At 38.0% G+C, this 15,731-nt stretch overlaps 1 long non-coding RNA gene across 2 annotated transcripts in view; it reads right to left on the bottom strand.

The window, feature by feature from the left end:
- LOC105603195 (uncharacterized) overlaps positions 1 to 15,731 on the bottom strand; it is a 44,698-nt gene that overhangs the window by 26,961 nt on the left and 2,006 nt on the right. The window contains exons 2-4 of one of the 2 annotated variants that reach the window (XR_009597254.1): positions 6,701 to 6,771; positions 4,822 to 4,950; positions 4,552 to 4,647 (exon numbers count right to left, since the gene is read on the bottom strand). This is a non-coding gene — a long non-coding RNA (uncharacterized LOC105603195). The remainder of the gene's footprint in view (positions 1 to 4,551; positions 4,648 to 4,821; positions 4,951 to 6,700; positions 6,772 to 15,731) is intronic. The other variant, XR_003585753.3, reaches the window with a different exon arrangement.

Genomic DNA, 15,731 nt, shown 5'->3' with positions numbered 1-15,731 from the left:
TATGACCAACCTAGATAGCATATTCAAAAGCAGAGACATTACTTTGCAGACTAAGGTCCATCTAGTCAAGGCTATGGTTTTTCCTGTGGTCATGTATGGATGTGAGAGTTGGACTGTGAAGAAGGCTGAGAGCTGAAGAATTGGTGCTTTTGAACTGTGGTGTTGGAGAAGACTCTTGAGAGTCCTTTGGACTGCAAGGAGATCCAACCAGTCCATTTTGAAGGAGATCAACCCTGGGATTTCTTTGGAAGGAATGATGCTAAAGCTGAAACTCCAGTACTTTGGCCACCTGATGCGAAGAGTTGACTCATTGGAAAAGACTCTGATGCTGGGAAGGATTAGGGGCAGGAGGAGAAGGGGACAACAGAGGATGAGATGGCTGGATGGCATCACGGACTCGATGAACGTGAGTCTGAGTGAACTCCGGGAGGTGGTGATGGACAGCGAGGCCTGGTGTGCTGCAATTCATGAAGTCGCAAAGAGTTGGACACGACTGAGCGACTGAACTGAACTGAACTGATATATATATATATATATATATATACATATATATATATATATACTCCAGCCTTTAAAAAAATAATCAAGCTACCATTCATTTTGCATTTAGCAATTTAGCAAATATGTTCATTCAAGTACTCAAGATATCAGATGAAATCAAAGCAATATTTCAGTTCACTCTTGGCTTAGAATTGTCAGACTAGTAAAATTAGGCATTTTGCTGGTAAACTCTGAAATAAAAAATAGCTTATGTACTTCTTCACAATTCACGGACTGGAGTGTAAATGTAAGATAAAGAATATGATACAAGTCTCTGTCACCCAGGAAACCACCTAATGGCAAATTGCTTAGCCTTCTTTATAAATGTAACTTCACCGTGATCTGGCCAGTTCCATACATATATGTAGTATTCAATATATATTCATTTATAATAATAGCAAGCAAAACAAGTAAACACATGCAAAAATAGGTAAAATTAAAATAAATAGTTTAAGGTAGGAAGGGAAAATAAGGAATTTTTTAATGGGTACAGAGTTTTAGTTTAGAAAAATGAAAAAGTTCTGAGATGAATGAACAAGAACACAACAATGTGGATATATTCAAGGCCACTAAACTGTATGCTTAATGATAAATTTTTATGTATCAGTTCAGTTCAGTTTAGTGGCTCAGTTGTGTCCAACTCTGTGACCCCATAAACCGCAGCACGCCAGGCCTCCCTGTCCATCACCAATTCCCAGAGTTTACCCAAACTCATGTCCATTGAGTCAGTGATGCCATCCAACCATCTCATCCTCTGTCATCCACTTCTCCTGCCTTCAATCTTTCCCAGTATCACGGTCTTTTCCAATGAGTCAGCTCTTCCCATCAGGTGGCCAAAGTATTGGGGTTTCAGTTTTAACATCAGTCCTTCCAAAGAACACCCAGGACTGATCTCCTTTAGGATGGATTGTTTGGATCTCCTTGCAGTCCAAGGGACTCTCAAGAGTCTTCTCCAACACCACAGTTCAAAAGCATCAATTCTTTGGCACTTAGCTTTCTTTATAGTCCAACTCTCACATCCATACATGACTACTGGAAAACCATAGCCTTGACTAGACAGACCTTTGTTGACAGAGTAATGTCTCTGCTTTTTAATATGCTGTCAGAGTTGGTCATAACTTTTCTTCAAGGAGTAAGCGTCTTTTAATTTCATGGCTGCAATCACCATCTGCAGTGATTTGGAGCCCCAAAAAATAAAGTCTGACACTGTCTCCACTGTTTCCCCATCTATTTCCCGTGAAGTTATGGGACCAGATGCCATGATCTTCGTTTTCTGAATGTTGAGCTTTAAGCCAACTTTTCGCTCTCCTCTTTCACTTTCATCAAAAGGCTTTTGAGTTCCTCTTCACTTTCTGCCATAAGGGTGGTGTCATCTGCATAGCTGAGGTTATTGAGATTTCTCCCAGCAATCTTGATTCCAGCTTGCGCTTCTTCCAGCCCAGTGTTTCTCATGATGTACTCTGCATAGAAGTTAAATAAGCAGGGTGACAATATACAGCTTGACGTACTCTTTTTCCTATTTTGAACCAGTCTGTTGTTCCATGTCCAGTTCTAACTGTTGCTTCCTGACCTGCATACAGGTTTATCAGGAGGCAGGTCAGGTGGTCTGGTATTCCCATCTCTTTCAGAATTTTCCACAGCTGACTGTGATCCACACAGTCAAAGGCTTTGGCATAGTCAATAAAGCAGAAATAGATGTTTTCCTGGAACTTTCTTGCTTTTTCGATGATCCAGAAGATGTTGGCAATTTGATCTCTGGTTCCTTTGCCTTTCCAAAACCACCTTGAACATCTGGAAGTTCATGGTTCATGTATTGCTGAAGCCTGGCTTGGAGAATTTTGAGTATTACTTTGCCAGTGTGTGAGATGAGTGCAATTGTGCCGTAGCTTGAGCATTCTTTGGCATTGCCTGTCTTTGGGATTGGAATGAAAACTGACCTTTTCCAGTCCTGTGGCCACTGCTGAGTTTTCCAAATTTGCTGGCATATTGAGTGAAGCACTTTCACAGCATCATCCTTCAGGATTTGAAATAGCTCCACTGGAATTCCATCACTTCCACCAGCTTTGTTGGTAGTGATGCTTCCTAAGGCCCACTTGACTTCACATTCCAGGATGTCTGGCTCTAGGTGAGGGATCACACCATCCTGATTATCTGGGTCATGAAGATCTTTTTTGTACAGTTCTTCTGTGTATTCTTGCCACCTCTTCTTAATATCTTCTGCTTCTGTTAGATCATACCATTTCTGTCCTTTATCGAGTCCATCTTTCCATGAAATGTTCCCTTGGTATCTCTAGTTTTCTTGAAGAGATCTCTCGTCTCTTTCATTCTACTGTTTTCCTCTATTTCTTTGCATTGATTGCTGCGGAAGGCTTTTTTATCTCTCCTTGCTATTCTTTGGAACTCTGCATTGAAATGGGTATATCTTTCCTTTTCACCTTTGCTTTTTCGTTCTCTTCTCTTCACAGCTATTTGTAAGGCCTCCTCAGACAGCCATTTTGCTTTTTTGCGTATCTTTTTCTTGGGTATGGTCTTGATCCCTGTCTCCTGTACAATGTCACAAACATCCTTCCATAGTTCATCAGGCACTCTGTGTATCAGATCTAGTCCCTTAAATCTATTTCTCACTTCCACTGTATAATCATAAAGGATTTGATTTAGGTCATACATGAATGGTCTAGTGGTTTTCCCCACTTTCTTCAATTTAAGTCTGAATTTGTTATGTATCTTTTACTACCAAAAAAAAAAAAAAAACTAATTCAGCTCATATATGTACTATAAGCTAAATGCTAATTCTCCAGAAGCAATGATTATATCAATATTCTTTTTAATCCCATGTCTCTGAACTCCTATCACTGTAATTCAGTAACAAGGAAGAAAAGCTGTGATCCAAGATAAAACTGACAAAGGAAAATAGAGAATAAGATAAAACAAGTTTTTTAAATTGAAAATAATTTTTATCAGATTGGATCTAGAAGACCAAGATGGTGGACAGAGTAGGAAGATCCCAAGCTCATCTTCTCCAACGGACCCACACATAGAACTACATATAGAATAACTATCTCTGAAAATGACTTAAAGACTAGAAGAATACATTTTCTACAATTAAAGATATAAAATAAAATGGGCAGGAGGGGCACAGAACCCACATCCTAGTGCAGCAACCCACAACTAGGAGGGGTATCACAACTGCAGACACTAACCCTGGAGAGTAAGGCATCTGAGCCCCTTGGCTGGCTCCCTAGCTTGGGGCACTAGAACTGGGAAGACAAACCTTCACAAGAAGGATGGACTTAGAGAGTATTATGCTAAGTGAAATAAGTCAGAGAAATCATAAATACCATGCAATTTCACTTATATATGGACTCTATAAACAAGACAAAGGAAAACAAAAGAGAAACAGAGTCAGAGAAACAGATGACAAACTGGTGGACACCAGGGGGAGGTGGGTGGGGGTTGGGTAAAATAGGTAAAGGGTATTCAGAAGTAAAAACCTCCAGCTATTAGACAAATGAGTAACCAAGACGTAATGTTCATCACAAGCAACACAGTTGATAATACTGTCATAAATATGTATGGTGACATTTGGTTAAAAAACTTACAGTTGTAATCAATTCATAATGTATGTGTGTGTTAGTCGCTCAGTCATGTCTGACTCTTTGTGGCCCCAAGGACTGTAGCCTGCCAGGCTACTCTGTCCTTGGAATTTTCCAGGCAAGAATGCTGGAGTGGGTTGACATTTCCTTCTCCAGGGGACCTTCCCTACCCAGGGATCAAACCTGTGTCTCCTGCATTGCAGGCAGATTCTTTACCATGTGAGCCACTGGGGAAGCCCATAATGTATATAAATATCAAATCACTGTTTTCACTTAAAACTAAGATAATATTGTATGTCAACTATATTTCAAGTAAAAAATAAATAAAAGCTTTAAGAGTCAACCCTAATCACAAAAGTAGGAAAACATAAAATGAAACAGTCAGTATTGAAATTAAGGAATTAAGTCAAATACATACTTGCAAACTTGGAGGACATCCTGGAATTCTTGACAAAGGAACTGTGTGGTAAAGGACAGAAGGATCTTTCCATATCTCAATCCTGAGAAGCAAGAGCTGAAGGGAAAGTCAAGGTAGAACAGTAGAAAAAATATAGGATTTTAACTAAGACTTTTATAGTTTGGCAAACAGAAACTACAGACTACTGTGGTAGGTGGCTATAAGCAGGTTCAGAACATATAGGGAAATATACACAGTATGGAGAGTAGATTTTTTCATTAATATTTTCACCTTAGTGTTTACTGTGTTCATTCAAAAGTAAAGCTGGCAAGCAACTTTCATGACAGAAAGATTACCAACTGAAAGGGATATCACACTCCTCCAGTGCTGTGTAACTTTCAATGCATCTTCATGATAGTCCTGAAATATAATTAGAGCAGAGTCAAGTAAGATGCTAAGGCTTCTCTTCAGATGTAGCAATTTCTACCAAAAGAATAAATACAAATTCCCTTACTGAAGCTGTGAGTTCCAAACTTACCACCTTAGGATTCTGCGTGATTAAAACTATAAACTAGTCTCATATACTCTGCTAGGACTCTTTTCTCCTTTGTCACCACAGATCATATTATTAATAGCACAACCCTCCTTCATTTATAATCTAAAACCCCGTTATTCCTGCTGGAAATGCCACAGTGCTTTACAACCATCTGATCCCAGTCACCTTTCAAAGAGAGATCTCATCTCCTTTGTGAAATCCTCTTCTAATCTCTTCATTGCTAAATACTCATAATCTTTGCAGTCTAAATTAGTGCTTCTTGGAAATTCCCTGGCGGTCCACAGCACTTTCACTGCCATGACCTGGGTTCAGTCCCTGGTGGGGAAACTAAGATCCCACAAGACGCCTAAAATAAATAAGTGCTTCTTTTTTTTTTTTTTCTCTACTTGTGGCAAATGGGGGCTACTCTCCAGTTGCAGTGCACTCGCATAGGCTCTAGGCACAGGCGGCAGCAATGGCGGCATAAGGCTCAATAGTTGTGACTCATGGGCTTAGCTGCTCTGCCACATGTGTGATCTCCCAGGACCAGGGACTGAAACAGTCTCCTACACTGGCAGGCGGATTCTTTACCACTGAGCCACTAATGAAGTCCCAATAAATGCTTCTTGAACTACCTGTGGTAAAATGCCATTTTTTAAATTTTCTAATCCTTTGTGGACCGAGCCTTTTATAAAATGAAATTTAAATGAATTACCAGAATTTTTTTAAATATGTAAAATAGAAACCAAATTTTATTATAAATTTGACAGGCATATAATTTCCCTGTCAAATTCCTATAAAAGTTTCTAAAGCTTATTCTTAATTTCTGTACTTATATTTCAGCACAGCAGTAACAGTTCACACACTGCTATCAGTCTGCAGACTGCACTTTGGGTTTTTTCATTTTGTTTTTAAATTTTTATTTTGCATTGGAGCATAGTTGGTTAACAATGTTGTGTTAGTTGCAGGTGTTTAGCAAGGTGATTCGGTTATTCTGCTCAATATTTTGCAATAACCTAAATGGGAAAAGAATGTACAGAATGCACTTTGAACAGCATGTGTCTAAACAACTCAGGGTTTAAATTAATGAATCTTCATTTATTTGAAAAAAACTGAAACTTGAATTCAGCATTTGTTTAAGCAGGACTCAGATATGAAAGGGACAGTAACTCTGGAAAGTAGACACTACATGTATGTACAAAGGCACGGATGTGAGAAATGACATGGCATGTTACTGACACAATGAACTGAATAGCTCTTACTTGAGGGGCATGTACTATGAGAGAGGGAACTAAGAGCCAGGTAAGGCTTACAGAGGGAAAGATAAGTGAGGAAAAAGCCCCAACTATTTCTAAAGAAGGACCATGATAGAATCAGTGTCTTTGAAAAAGTAAGCTGGGAGTGGACAGGCTGAGGAGGAACTTTACACTTACAGTGTTATATATTATACCTTTCTTCATGTCCTCCAGAGCCTGGAAAAGTGCTCAGTAGACGATGGATGTAAAGCATCTTCATTAAGTAGCAGGTGTTAGAAAATACTTGAAATTCTGTTAGAGGTACTAATTGAAAATATTCCATATTTACTACACCTGACTTCTAAAAGTTAAAACAGAAGACACTGTGCAGATACTTCACCTGTATAACAGTAAAGAACACTCAGCTTGGAAAGAGTTGATCATTGGCCAGCAAGAGATTTCAATGAAATTCTGAAAGACAAAAACAGACAGGAGTATATTAACAAATTAAACAGAATAGACTACAATAGGAGGTATTGAGATGCAACTGAGATGAAAGCCGACCTGCCCCCTGGAACCCCAGAGGAATTCTAGGCTCAGGGATACCCAAGGAGCTGTCTCAAAGGGTCATTAAAGAAGGGAGTAGCTAAGGACAGACAACCAGAAGACCTGAATACAGAAAAACTGTACCTAGTCAAATACTCCACATCTACCTTCCTCTTCCACCTCTACCCACAAAGCATACATGGAAGCCTAATATTTATCCCTAACCAAAAATTACAAGAGGATAACTCTTCTTTGTGGCAAAGATGTTCAACTATCAACCTATATTAACACACCTCCTTCTATAAGAGAGACTTGTCTCTAAGAAGGAACTGCTTAGCCAAACCACCCACCCCTTCTCAGACCCCTCTTGTATCTAGGTACTACCATATGATTAGTTTTAACCAATGGAATAAAACAGAAGTAATGGGTCATTTCCCTGCCAGGCAATGAAGTGTCTTCTCTATTCTCTCCTTCCCTTCCTTTAGAGGGAGACAGAAAATCACAAGGAATTTTAAGGATAGCAAAATCACAAAAAAAATTCAGTACACCAAATCACAGGAAGGAAAGTTGCCTGCTGAGAAGACCCTCATTGGACGACTAAAGAAACAAAAAACTAAAATGCTTTTTTGTTAAGCCATTGAATTTTCAGGTTTACTGGTTTCGGCAAATAGCATCCTTACTAACGATGGCCCCTTTTTAAAAAAGGAAATAAGAAAAGGAGGGAACGGGAAAACATCAACAGAAAAATTAAGCTTCGGTTTTAGTGACCCAGAGGCAGGCCTTCCTCTTTGTGGCATGTGGAATATCAGCAGCCTAACAGTCGGCTTTCTATCCACCCACACTAAAGGAAAGCCTGACAGCTGGCATGTTCCATCACACATGCATATTAAGACAAAGAACTAGGTCACTGGAATGGGAGGGACATGAATGACTATCACCAAGAGGTCAGATGTGGTAGATTAAATTTTTCTTGTAGTACCTTACCCTCTGTGGCCAATAGCAACTAGCACATGCTTTCAACTTTCAGCCAACAAATTTCCTTGTCCAAAACTGCAATTTCATTAGTTAAACTGCCTTCCATGATATCACAGACAACAGTTTTATCCAAAGTTTTGCTACTACATAACACAATTCACCATTTTCCCAGCCTCCTGTAGTGGTTTCCTTGCTAACTAACCACCAACCAGTTTCAAAGCCAATGGTATGTAATTGAAGTTTCTGTTATACCTGCACCCCATCCGAGGTATCCATTTTTAAATTAATCATCCTTTTCAAGCAAAATAAGCAAACACAAAATATCAGTAACATACAAAAATAAGTATATATTTCTCACTTAGAGAAATAAATGATTTAAGTCAATTGGGGCAGTTCTGTTTCAGGCTGTAGATCAAGTTGACATCTTTCCCATGTGTTTCTATCTAGGGCTCTACAGTGGCCAGCAGATGCCTGGGACCTGTTTTATTATGCAAAGATTGGAAACTCCCAGAGTGGCAAGTGGAAACATTAAATAGCTCATAAGGCCTAGGCTCAGAACTGGTGCAGTCTTCTTCCCAAGTTCTTCTGGCCAAGAAGTAAATATCTGCTGAACAATTACCTAATCTGTCACAATTCACTCTCCTGCACACAAAGATTGTGACTACTGTGCAGTAAAAGGTGATTAATATAAGAACCAAGACATTAAACAAAGATTAAATTTTGCAATCTGGTACAACATGGAGGGAACCTGAAGGTATTATGCCAAATGAACAAGCCAAAAAGAAAAAGACAAATACTATATGATTTCACTCACATGTGGAATATTTTTAAAAATAAACTGAACACATACACACACATGGATACAGAGAACAGACTGGTGGTTACCAGAGGGAAAGGGGAGTGGGGAGAAAACAAAATGGATAAAGAGGGTGTATGGTGATGGATGGAAACTAGACTTTTTGGTAGTGAGCACTTTGCTGTGCATAAGGTTGTCAATTACTACGTTGTACACATATTATAAACCAATATTACAACATATTATAATGTTATAAGCCAATGTTACCTCAATAAATATATATGTAACTGTATGTACAAATACACACACAGGAAAAAAACTTAAAATTACAATTAACTACCAAATACTGGTAGGAATTGGGGGAGGGAAAAGGAAGTAACTGAACTAAATCTTCATCTTTTATATAAAGTGGAGGAAATAGATGGTGTTTAATCAATCAAGGAGTGTAGGTAAAAGCATAACAATTCAAAGTTTCCTGAAGAACAAACAATAAATTAGTTCAAATGTTTGTTTATGGGGGTAGGCCTAATAACTAGTGGCAAGGAATAGAAACTGTTGCTTTACATCAAAAGTACTGTCGTACTACACTTTTTTGCTGACATGTTCACGTATTACTCTAAGAAAAAAAGTAACGAATTTCTACTAGAAACTTCTCCCTTAAAGGCTAGATTTTAGAGATGAGAGAATATTCCTATATATAAACTGACTACCATGGAAAAAACTGTATAAGTGAAAGGAAACTTATACTTTCATTGTGGTACACAAGTATGAGTCTCCCCTTTATATTCAGTATAAGTGCAGAAGTAGTTCACATTGCTAGAGAATGCAGGTAGGCGCTAATAAATTTAATATTTAGAAATTTACTTAACATCACTGTTGCCATAAAAAATTCTTAATATGGAAAAATTTACTTATAAAACTTAAGACTTAAGTGATCTGCTGTTACTCACAACATAGAGAACTGATATAAATACTACCCACCAAAAAGTATATAGGTACAACAAAAGGAAGATAGAAAACAAACACTAATAGATTATTTAAACAATAATTAACCCAAACTACAAATAAAACACAGGTCATTCAGGTCAACAATTCTTTCCAACCATGGCAGACATCACAAATCAAACATGGCACTCTGCCCAGTAACACATAGGAACAATCTCCAATTCCAAAATTCACCTCAATACACTACTCCTCACCCTCCAAAACTGATCAGAGCTGGCAAATCAAGTGAAACTTCTTTATCCTAGAACAAAGCAACACTTCAATTAAAGCTTACTACATGAAAATATTTACTTCATTTCGCCTTTTCAGCATTTAAAAGGCTGAACAGATTTTTCCAAAGGTTAGATATTACATTGAAAATCTTGCCGTAATTGAACATTAAGAATGTATTTCTTTATGGCGGAGTCTCGTAGCTACTCAACTAATATAACCTGGAAGTCTGATGGATATTCAAGCAGTAAAGAAAGGCAAAAAAGACTGTCCAAACACATTTCAACAACTATTTAAAAGATCTGTTGACAGCTTAGAACAATTTTGTTCAATACAGAGTTCCAGGCATTTCTGGATCAAAGGTTATCATGGTATCGAGCAGATGAGCAGATAGATGCTGGCCCACATCTTGTTCTGAACAAAGTTCCTTCCTCTCTTCACCCAAATCCCCACATCCATCTGTCTAAAGCACTCCGCACATTACTATATCATCCTAAATTCAGCTAATTGGACTAGGGCAGGACACTTCACCTTAAAGCAAGCCAATCAAGAGGAATATGGTCAACTTTTTTGTGGTGTATCTTCCAAAATAACCCAGTGAGATCTTCACACGAATTTCAACTGGTGACAAAGAACAAACTTGCAAGAGAAAGTACATACTTGAACTAGAAGACCATGTAAACTAGTCAGGGCCAGCAGCTGGGCCCTATGCAAAAGCAAAGAGCAAAGGACGCCTGCTGGAAAGGAGAGACTGTGGAACAACTGGGCTTCCCTTGTGGCTCAGCTGGTAAAGAATCTGCCCACAATGTGGGAGACCTGAATTCGATTCCCTGGGTTGGGAAGATCCCCTAGAGAAGGGAAAGGCTATCCACTCCAGTATCCACTCCGGGAGAATTGCATGGACTGTACAGTCCATGGGGTCGCAAAGAGTTGGACACGACTGAGCAACTTTCACTTTCATGGAACAATTAATTACGGTTTTTAGTTCTCCATCTAGTTCCGGTGAGGCTCAGGTGTGTTCTAATGTATGCATATGAATGGCCTCAAAACTCCCTAAAGTATCTCTAAAAAAGAAAATGAAAGAAAAAAAAAATCTCCTCATTACATAAACTAGTTAAGAAACTAAAGGAACCCAATTAAAATGACTACTTAGAGACAGCACCCTTGCAGTAACTGTGGGATACTGCCCATACACAATATAAGCTGTACAACTCGAACCAAGATAATTAAAATCAGTCAATTACTGATCTTGACTAGAAGTCAAGGAACCTATTGGTTCTATCAACTTGCATTAAAGATAGCAATATTCAGTTTTTAATTACAAAAGGTACCTATAGAAACATTCAAGCTCTTGAATTAAAAGCAAGAAAATAGTAATGCTATAAAAGTAAGACATTCAAGTTAAACCTCTTTTTCTTTCCTTAAACTCTGAAAGGAATGAATGAAAATACGTATATATAAAATGGTTCAAGGAGTGGAACTGAAACACAGGAATTAGCTAGCAGGCCCTGCTCTTAGAACACAAAGTCGCTCCAGCCCACACATATAAAAGTTCTTTGGTTAAGAAGTTATAGACCGGCATCCTGCCAGATTTCTGGTTTTGCTTGAATCTGGTTATGTTTGCCCTACAGAATATTTTTAATGTGAAAGCTGAAAATCAAGACATTTCATCTTTTAAAAAGTTAGAATTTTAGTTTCTCCTGAAAAATTAGTAAACCTAAAAACACAGAGCCCAGTTTCCCAATGGGAAAAGCATCCTTTGGTAAGCCACAGTCCTCCGCACTACCTATTATGTTGCTGAGAACCCAATTCTTCCCCTGTTGCTCCTGACTCCATTAGCATGTGCTGTACTTAGTCACTCAGTCATGTCAGACTCTTTGCTACAGAGTAGCCCACGCAGGTGGTGGCACCCCACTCCAGTACTCTTGCCTGGAGAATTCCAAGGATGAAGGAGCCTGGTGGGCTGCAGTCCATGGGAGTCGGACACGACTGAGCGACTTCACTTTCACTTTTCACTCTCATGCACTGGAGAAGGAAATGGCAACGCACTCCAGTGTCCTTGCCTGAAGAATCCCAGGGACAGGGGAGCCTGGTGGGCTGCCATCTATGGAGTCGCACAGAGTCGGACACGACTGAAGTGACTTAGCAGCAGCGGCAGCAGCCCACCAACCTCCTCTGTCCATGGGGATTCCCCAGGCAAGAATACTGGAGTCGGTCGTCATGCCCTCCCAGGGAATCTTCTCCACCCAGGGATCAAACCCAGTTCTCCCACATTGCAGGTGTATTCTTTACCATCTGAGCCACTAGGGAAGCCCAAGAACACTGGAATGGATAGCCTACCCCTTCCCCAGGGGAATCTTCCCAACCCATGAATAAAACTGGGGTTTCCTGCATTGCAGGCGGATATGAGCCTTTAGGATATGAGCTATCAATCTGTCCACTGATACAGATCTTCCAGTTCACAAACTTACACAATCAACTTGTGAGTGGCTTGGTTAAGATCAGTTCTGACGTCAACAACATGGTACAACTATTAACAGGAAAAAAAAAAAAAGGCTCGGTCCTTTGTCCTGCATCCAGCTTAGCAGTGCAGACTTTTCATACCCTAAAGTGTCCTTCAGTTCTTCATTTTTTTTTCCTGTAATATGACCATCCCAATCTTCCTCAGACAAGGGTGGAGAGAAAGAATCAAATTCTGTTCTAATCTCCCAGGAGGCTCCTGTGCCTCTAAGTAAACTTATGGATGCAGCTAATAGATAACTGGAAGGAAGTTACATCATCTCTACCAGCCAGCAGCGTCTGAAACTCATACCCTGCTCAAAAAAAAAAATTATTTCAAAAAATGTTTGAATTTAGGCAACTTGCATGTTTACTGGTAGCCTTGAACATCTGTTCATAATGTAATTAAAATAAAATTTGTGTCACAGGTTTTTTCTGTATTGAAATTCCAAATGATTCAGTATAAGTTATATTTTCATAACTACTGTTTGGCAATGCAGAGAAAGCTAGATGAAAAATATATTTAATAACCTAATAACCAAACTGGAAAAAGCATTAACTTTAGCATGTTAGAAAAGGAAGAACATAAAAATATTGAATGTTTTTCTCCAGAAAAATACATTAACAAGAATTAAGGTATCTCTACAAAAAAATCAATTGTAATAAACCTAACAAGAGAAACAGGACAAACACTTGACCATCAGCAGGCACACATATCACCCCACCAGGGTATATATCCATCTTGATGTTATACTCTTATCCATTATTCGTTGCCTGGGTTTCAAATCCAAATAAGCATGGGTAGTTGCTATAGTGACAATATGCCACTTTTGGAACCAGAAGCTTAGTACTACTGAGTACTTATGGTCTTCATAACGTCAGTACTTCCTCCCACACTTTGAATTATACATCCAACATTACACATTCCGACATTAAAACTTCACAAAATGTGATTTCATTCTGTCCTTTAAAGAAGTCAATTTTGTTACTTTCTCAAAAATAGTTTCCCCAAAATAATTTATAGTTTATGTAGTATAGTAAATGTCAAGAGAAACAACCTAAGTCATATAACATGTTAAGAACATACATACTCAAAACATGCTTAATGGATTAATAGTAAAGATTCTGGCTTAATAAAATAAATAAATTGTACATTATTGAAATGTACTTTAAAGAATTTTTTATGTGGATCATTTTCAAAGATGTGGACCAGTCTTTATTGAACATGTTACAATACTGTTTCTTTTTATTTAATGTTTTGGGTTTTTGGCCACAAGGCATGTGAAATATTAGCTCCCTAACCAGCACCCCTCGCACTGGACTACCAGGGAAGTCCCTGAAATATACTGTTTTTTAATCGTAACTGAGCATGATCATATCTTATTAATTCATGTCTTAGCTCAATGTCATTAAAATAGTATTCCTACCATCGTTCCTACCATCGAAAATCTTTTGATTTTCATATTAAATGAAACTAAAAATTCAAAAGCAACACTAAGAAGCAGCATTTTATTCTATAGCAGATTGATGCAGAGGTCCTTCTTGACTTATAATGGGGTTCTGTTCCAACAAATCCATCATAAATCGAAAATACCATAAGTCAAAAACAATTTAATATACCTAACCTACCAAATATCACAGCTTAGCCTAGGCTACCTTAAACATGCTCAGAACACTTACATTTAGTTGGCTAATTATCTGACACAAGACTATTTTATAATAAAGTGTTTAATATCGCATGTGATTTATTGTACATTGTTATAAAAGTGAAAAACATAATTTTTTAGAGTATTTGGTTGTTTACCTCAATATCGTGGTGCAACTGGGATATGTGGCTCACTGCCACTGTCTAGCATCATGAGAGAGTATCATACCCATATATTACAAGCCTGGAGAAAATCAAACTTAGGTTTCTACTGAATGCACAATCACAGTTTCACATCATTGTGAAATTAAAAAATCATAAGCAGAATCACCTACTTTGGAGACTATCTGTATTTTTATTTCCTTTAGGAACTATCCCTAGTAATTAAAGATTAATTATTAGTGCTATCTAAGGCCTGTATCCACCTCCCAATGCAGAAGATGCAGTTTTAATCCCTGGGTCAAGAAGATACCTTGGAGGAAAACCCATTTGAGTATTCTTGCCTGAGGAATCTCATACACAGAGGAGTCTTCTGGGCTATAGGCTATGGGAAAGCAAAACAGTCGGACAAAACTTAGCGACTAAACAATAACAACAAGGAGAGGGTAGTTTGTGGCTAGTAAAACACTAAGAATAAGGGAAAATATCCTTCTCAAATCAATCAGAGAATATCTCCAGATTATCAAAGGGTCAGAGACTGGGAATCCTCATACATTGCTGTTAGGACTGGAAAATGATACAGTCACTATAACAACAGCTTGTAAGTTTCTCCAAAAGTTATACATAGAACTATCATACAACCTATCGTTTTCACTTGTAGGTATCAAGACCATATGTCCAAAAAAGACGTGCAAATGAATATTTAAAGAAATGGTATTCAAAATAGCCAAAAACTAGAAACCTAAATGTTCACCAGAGAATTCCCTGGCGGTCCAGTGGTTAGGATTTGGTGCTTTCACTACCAGTGCTGGGATTCAATCCCTTATCACGGAACTAAGAGTGGCCATAAATAAACAAATAATGTTAATCAACTGGTAAATGAGTAAACCATAAATAAATGAAATTCTATTCAGCAATAATAAAAGGAATTAATGACACAAGATCAAAAACATTATGCTAAGTCAAAGAAGACAGACATAAGAGATCATACACTGTATGAGTCCATTCATATCAAATGTTCAGAAGAGTCAAATTACAGAAACGGAAAGTACATTCATGGTTGCCTGGAGATAGAAGTGGGGATTAGCTGTAAATGGGCATGTGGAATCTTATTAAAGAGATGAAAATGTTCTAAAACCGATTTATAGTCTTGGTTGTACCACTTGATAAAATAAATTATTAAGGTGTATGAATTGAATTATATATGAAATTCATGAATTATAGATGAAAAATATATCTCAATAAAATAGGATGTTTTCTTTTTTAAAGTCAGAGAACATTAGAGCTGCAGGGAACCTGCCAGAACTTATACAAATGAAGAAAGTGAGGCCCCAAAGGGTTAAACACTTGTTTAAATGTTACCCAGCTAGATCCTGACAAAAGTAAAAAAGATCAAAATCCAGCCTCAGCCTCCTACAAAAAATAAAATGCCATGGAACTGTTTAAAATTACAGTAATAGTTGCATAGATTTCTTTGTGAGGAGTTCTAGAAGTATCAAAATTTGAGAACCTAAAAGAATGTTTAAAACATAAAAATCCTAAGAATGTGATGTTCAGAAAAAATTTTAAAAAGCTAGAAAAACTCATTTGTCATTC

The sequence above is a fragment of the Ovis aries genome, chromosome 18 (genome assembly GCF_016772045.2).
Source record: "Ovis aries strain OAR_USU_Benz2616 breed Rambouillet chromosome 18, ARS-UI_Ramb_v3.0, whole genome shotgun sequence".
Classification (NCBI taxonomy): domain Eukaryota; kingdom Metazoa; phylum Chordata; class Mammalia; order Artiodactyla; family Bovidae; genus Ovis; species Ovis aries.
Note: the sequence above shows the minus strand (reverse complement) of the source record. Positions and strands in the feature narration are given on the sequence as shown.